Below are 6,529 nucleotides of genomic sequence, written 5' to 3'. Positions count from 1 at the left end.
CTCCGCCGGAGGGCAAAAGTGCTCCTGCCCAAGTTCTGCCTCAAGACGGTGGCACTCCGTCCCAAAAGTACTCCCTTTATTTTTTCTAGGTCACAATGACTTATATACCAGAAGATGGGCACCGGAGGTGGGCCTGGGTGAGCACAACCCACCAGGGCGCGCCTGGGCTCCCTGACGCGCCCAGGTGTGTTGTGCCCACCTGGTGGGCCCCCTCTGGTACTTATTTGCTCCAATATTCTTCATATATTCCATAAAAATTCTCCATGAAGTTTCAGTTTGTTTGGAGTTGTGCATAATAGGTAGCCTGCCGTAGCTTTTCCAGGTCCAGATTTCCAGCTGCCGGAATTCTCCCTCTTTGTGTGTACCTTGAAAATTATGAGAGAAAAGGCATTAGAATTACTCCAAAAAGCATTATTATGGATAAAAACATCCTAAATAACAGTAGGAAAACATGATGCAAAATGGACGTATCAGGCCCTGGCAAACACATCTAAGTGCTTGTTTATCTTGCTTTGTTTTTTGAATTATAGTTCTTGCCATCATAAATGTCCGTAAGTGCATTACTTTTTGAATGTGAAATGATAACTTGGGGTAGTTGATTCTCTTCTGCTCAAAACTGCTGCTGCTGTATTGTTGTATGATAATGTTGTAAGGGTAGTAATTGTTGGAAATATGCCCTAGAGGCAATAATAAAGTGGTTATTGTTATATTTATGTGTTCATGATAATTGTCTATTGTTCATGCTATAATTGTATTAACCGGAAACCGTATTACATGTGTGAATACATAGATCATAGTATATCCCTAGTAAGCCTCTAGTTGACTAGCTCGTTAATCAATAGGTGGTCGTGGTTTCCTGACCATGGGCATTGGATGTCGTTGATAACGGGATCCCATCATTGGGAGAATGATGTGATGGACAAGACCCAATCCTAAGCGTAGCACAAAATCGTGTAGTTCGTTTCCTAAAGCTTTTCTAATGTCAAGTATCATTTCCTTAGACCATGAGATTGTGCAACTCCCGGATACCGTAGGAATGCTTTGGGTGTGCCAAACGTCACAACGTAACTGGGTGGATATAAAGGTGCATTACAGGTATCTCCGAAAGTATCTGTTGGTTTGGCACGAATCGAGACTGGGATTTGTCACTCCGTATGACGGAGAGGTACCTCTGGGCCCACTTGGTAATGCATCATCATAATGAGATCAATGTGACTAAGGAGTTGGTCACGGGACCATGCGTTACGGAACGAGTAAAGAGACTTGCCGGTAACGAGATTGAACAAGGTATGGGGATACCGACGATCGAATCTCGGGCAAGTAACATACCGATAGGCAAAGGGAATTGCATACGGGATTGATTGAATCCTCGACATCGTGGTTCATCCGATGAGATCATCGTGGAACATGTGGGAGCCAACATGGGTATCCAGATCCCGCTGTTGGTTATTGGCCGAAGAGATGTCTCGGTCATGTCTGCATGGTTCCCGAACCCGTAGGGTCTACACACTTAAGGTTCGGTGACGCTAGAGTTGTTATGGGAAATAGTATGTGGTTATCGAAGGATGTTCGGAGTCTCGGATGTGATCCCGGACATCACGAGGAGTTCCGAAATAGTCCGGAGGTGAATAATTATATATGGGAAGTCCTGTTTCAATTGCAGGAATAATTTTGGGGTTATCGGTATTGTACCGGGACCACCGGAAGGTGTTCGGGGGTCCACCGGGTGGGGCCACCTGCCCCGGTGGGCCAAGTGGGCTGAATAAGGGAGGGAACTAGCCCCTGGTGGGCTGGTGCGCCCCCCAAAGGGCGCTAGGTGCCTAGGGTTAGAAACCCAAGGGGTAGGGGCGCCTCCCACCTGACTTGGGGGGCAAGTCCCCCCTTGGCCGCCGCCCCCTCTAGATGCATCTATAGGGGCCGGCCCCCTCTCCCTTCACCCTACAAAACAAACGGGGTGGGAGCGCTGCCATACCCTTCCCCTGGAGCAGCCCTCCTCCTCTCGAACACCTCCTCCTCCTCCTCCTCCTCCTCCGTAGTGCTTGGTGAAGCCCTACCAGAGAACCGCAAGCTCCACTACCACGTCGTCGTGCTGCCGGAGCTCTCCCTCAACTTCTCCTCTCCCCTTGCTGGATCAAGAAGGAAATGCCCGGGCTGTACGTGTGTTAAACGCGGAGGCGCCGTCCGTTCGGTGCTGGATCGGATCTTCCACGATTTGAATCGCCGCGAGTACGACTCCATCATCTGCGTTCCTTGTAACGCTTCCGCTTAGCGATCTTCAAGGGTATGAAGATGCACTCCCTCTCTCTCGTTGCTAGCATCTCCTAGATTGATCTTGGTGACTCGTAGGAAAATTTTGAATTATTACTACGTTCCCCGACAGTGGCATCATGAGCTAGGTCTATGCGTAGATTCTATGCACGAGTAGAACACAAAGTAGTTGTGGGCGATGATTTGTTCAATTTGCTTACCGTTACTAGACTTATCTTGATTCGGCGGCATTGTGGGGTGAAGCGGCCCGGACCGACCTTACACGTACGCTTACGTGAGACTGGTTCCACCGACTGACATGCACTTGATGCATAAGGTGGCTAGCGGGTGTCTGTCTCTCGCACTTTAGTCGGATTGAATTCGATGAAAAGGGTCCTTATGAAGGGTAAATAGCAATTGGCATATCACCTTTGTGGCTTTTGCGTAGGTAAGAAACATTCTTGCTAGAAACCCATAGCAGCCACGTAAAACATGCAACAACAATTAGAGCACGTCTAACTTGTTTTTGTAGGGTATGCTATGTGATGTGATATGGCCAAAAGGATGTGATGAATGATATATGTGATGTATGAGATTGATCATGTTCTTGTAATAGGAATCACGACTTGCATGTAGATGAGTATGACAATCGGTAGGAGCCATAGGAGTTGTCTTAATTTATGGTATGACCTGCATTTCAATGAAAACGCCATGTAATTACTTTATCGCTAACCGTTAGCCATAGTAGTAGAAGTAATAGTTGGCGAGACAACTTCATGAAGATACGAGATGGAGATCATGGTGTCATGTCGGTGACGATGGTGATCATGCCGCGCCTCGAAGATGGAGATCAAAGGCACAAGATGATATTGGCCATATCATGTCACTTTATGATTTGCATGTGATGTTTGTCATGTTTACATCTGATTTGCTTAGAACGACGGTAGCATAAATAGGATGATCCCTCACTAAAATTTCAAGAAAAGTGTTCGCCCTAACTGTGCACCATTGCGAAGGTTCGTTGTTTTGAAGCACCACGTGATGATCGGGTGTGATAGATTCTAACGTTCGCATACAACGGGTGTAAGCCAGATTTACACATGAAAAACACTTAGGTTGACTTGACGAGCCTAGCATGTACAGACATGGCCCCGGAACACGAGAGACCGAAAGGTCGAACATGAGTCGTATAGTAGATACGATCAACATGGAGATGTTCACCGTTGATGACTAGTCCGTCTCACATGATGATCAGACATGGCCTAGTCGATTCGGATCATGTATCACTTAGATGACTAGAGGGATGTCTATCTGAGTGGGAGTTCATTAAACAATTTGATTAGATGAACTTAATTATCATGAACTTAGTCTAAAATGTCTTTACAATATGTCTTGTAGATCAAATGGCCCACGCTAATGTTGCCCTCAACTTCAACGCGTTCCTAGAGAAAACCAAGCTAAAAGACGATGGTAGCAACTATACAGATTGTGCCCGTAACTTGAGGATCATTGTCATAGCTGCCAAGAAAGCATATGTCCTTGAAGCACAGCTAAGTGAAGCACCCATTTTCCCAGCAACTCAAGACGTTATGAACGCCTGACAGTCGCGTAGTGATGATTACTCCCTGGTTCAATGCAGCATGCTTTACATCTTAGAACCGGGGCTCCAAAAGCGTTTTGAGCAGCACGGAGCATATGAGATGTTCCAAGAGCTGAAAATGGTTTTCCAAGCTCATGCCCGGGTCGAGAGATATGAAGTCTCACTACAAAAAAAAGACACATCCGTGACATTTTGGGCCGAACGAAAAAAAATTCTGTCATACATATGACACTTCTATGACGATAATTGTGACGAAACCCGGTATCATCATAGATGTGGTGGGCTCCTACTTCTATGACAACAAATCATGATAGAAAATGGGCTTTTCGTCCTGGGCGGGCCGGAGACGCAGCTGCATGACATTCTTTGGGCCGTCCATGACGAAAAAACCGTGGTAGAAGCGAGGGGGAGGAAAATTTCGGGGAGTTCCCGGTTACAGTGGGGGGTCGGGGGCTGAGCGATGCGCATTTCTCTCGTACACGTACGCGCGCGTGTGCGAGGCGTTGGCTCTAACTGAACCCGAGTGAGGTGTTGGGATCTAACTGAACCCGAGCGATTGCACTGCAAGCTATGCGTTACTGAACCCGAGCGATTGATCGATGGCTGTTAACTGAACCCGGTCGAGCGATTCCTTCGCTACTGCTGCTAACTGAAGCCGATCGATTGGATGAACAGTGAGCGTTGCGGGGGGGGGTGGATGAACAGTGAGCGATGGCGTTGCCTCTGGATGAACAGGACCCCGTGGTGTGGAGGGCTGGATGAACAGTAGATGGTGGAGGGGTGCCCGTGGAGGGGTGGTTGAACAGGACCCCATGGTGTGGAGGGCTGGATGAACAGTAGACGGTGGAGGGGTTGTTGAACAGTAACCGGTGGAGTAGCGCGCGGTGGAGGCTGGATGAACAGGAGCCCGTGGAGGCTGGAGGAGGTCGACGGTGGAGATGAATAGTATCCCGTGGAGTCCCGTTTTGCAGTACGCCACACCCCTCCCGATGAACAGGACCCCCTGTTTCTACCGTAGGAGGTCCGTTTCGTCCGTTTTGCGGTAGGCTACACCCCTCCCGATCAACAGGACCCCCATTTCGACCGTAGGAGGTCTGTTTCGTCTGTTTTGCGGTATGCCACACCCCTCCCGATCAACAGGACCCCCGTTTTGATCATAGGAGGTCTGTTTCCTCCGTTTTGCGGTACGCCACACCCCTCCCAATCAACAGGACCCCGTTCCGAATGTAGGAGGTCCGTTTCCTCCGTTTTGCGGTACGCCAGGCCTCATTTCCATCGCCTGTTCCGTCCAAGCCCTCCCGATGAACACGACCACGCATTCCGTTCCGACCCAGCCGGTTGGCTCCCACCCGTTCCGTTGCCTCCTGATGAACACGACGCATTCCGTTGCCTCCCCATGAACACAACGCGTTCCGTTGCCTTCCCATGAACACGACGAGGAAGCTGTTTCTCTGTTCCGACCCAGCCATGTACACGAGCCCTGGCCATACGTATGCGCGAGTAGGCGTTCGCGACCCCGCCCGTATGTACACATACGTGGCCATATTTTCTTTCTTGCACCCTGGCCGCTGTACATACGTGTACATGCTACGTGCGCGCCTCTACTATGACACGTGTGCACCTCTACATCGACCAGTATGTACGTACACGTTGGCGACCAGAATGACAACGCTACGTACGCTTCGACCAGGTGGGTCCCGACTGTCAGGCACTTCCTTGCCTGCAAAGATGTAGCTGGTGGGTCCCGGCAGTCAGGGGGGTGAATCGTTTTTTTTTCCGGACGCACTTCCTTGCGTGCGAAGATGTAGCCAGTGGGTCCCAGCAGTCAGGGGGGCGAATCGTTTTTTTGCCCGGACGCACTTCCTTGCGTGCGAAGGTGTAGCTGGTGGGTCCCAACAGTCAGGGGGGCGAATCGTTTTTTTGCCCGGACGCACTTCCTTGCGTGCGAAGATGAAGCTGGTGGGTCCCAGCAGTCAGGGGGAAACGTTTTTTCCGTGAAATACAGTGGCCCGTCCGGTGGGTCCTAGCTGTCAGGTGGAGGAATCATTATTTTCCGCGTAATAAGGAGGCACTTCCTTGCTGCGGCCGTGGACCCAGCTGTCATCCTCTCCACGTACAGTCCACGTCCGATGGAAGTCATTCCTTGACCACGTTGACCAGGCCGCGCCGAGAGCACCACGGCGGTGGACGACGGCGAGGCCTAGGAAGGGGATGACACAGAGCCGGGGAAGACGCGGCAGTGGAAGCCCGCGCAGAGAGGAGTATGAGGGTTCACTGGTTCAGCTGCAGTGTGAGGCTGCCATCGCCGCAGGGCCTGGCCAGCGGTGGGAATAGTAGGGGCGGTGAGACCTCTGTGGCAGCACAGCCGGCCACGGGAGGCAGGAGCATGCGGCACGACCGGCGCTGCTTTGGGCGGCTGGAGCAAGAAGACCAGAGGTTGAAGAAGCACTACGGCCGTTGGATGGATATCGTACAGTCACTGGAGCTAGAATCGTTCATATTGACTAAGTTGACAAAGCCCTCCGTCCCCGTCAACTTAGTTGGCCCACAAGTCATCCTCCCACTATGGTGGGTCCCAGCTAGCAGGGGGTATTCATTCTTTTGTGCATAATAAGGAGGCACTTCCTTGCGTGCGAGATATAGCTGGTGGGTCCGACATGTCAGTGGGGGGAACGTTTTTTC

The sequence above is a fragment of the Triticum urartu genome, chromosome 4, assembly GCF_003073215.2.
Source record: "Triticum urartu cultivar G1812 chromosome 4, Tu2.1, whole genome shotgun sequence".
Classification (NCBI taxonomy): domain Eukaryota; kingdom Viridiplantae; phylum Streptophyta; class Magnoliopsida; order Poales; family Poaceae; genus Triticum; species Triticum urartu.
Note: the sequence above shows the minus strand (reverse complement) of the source record.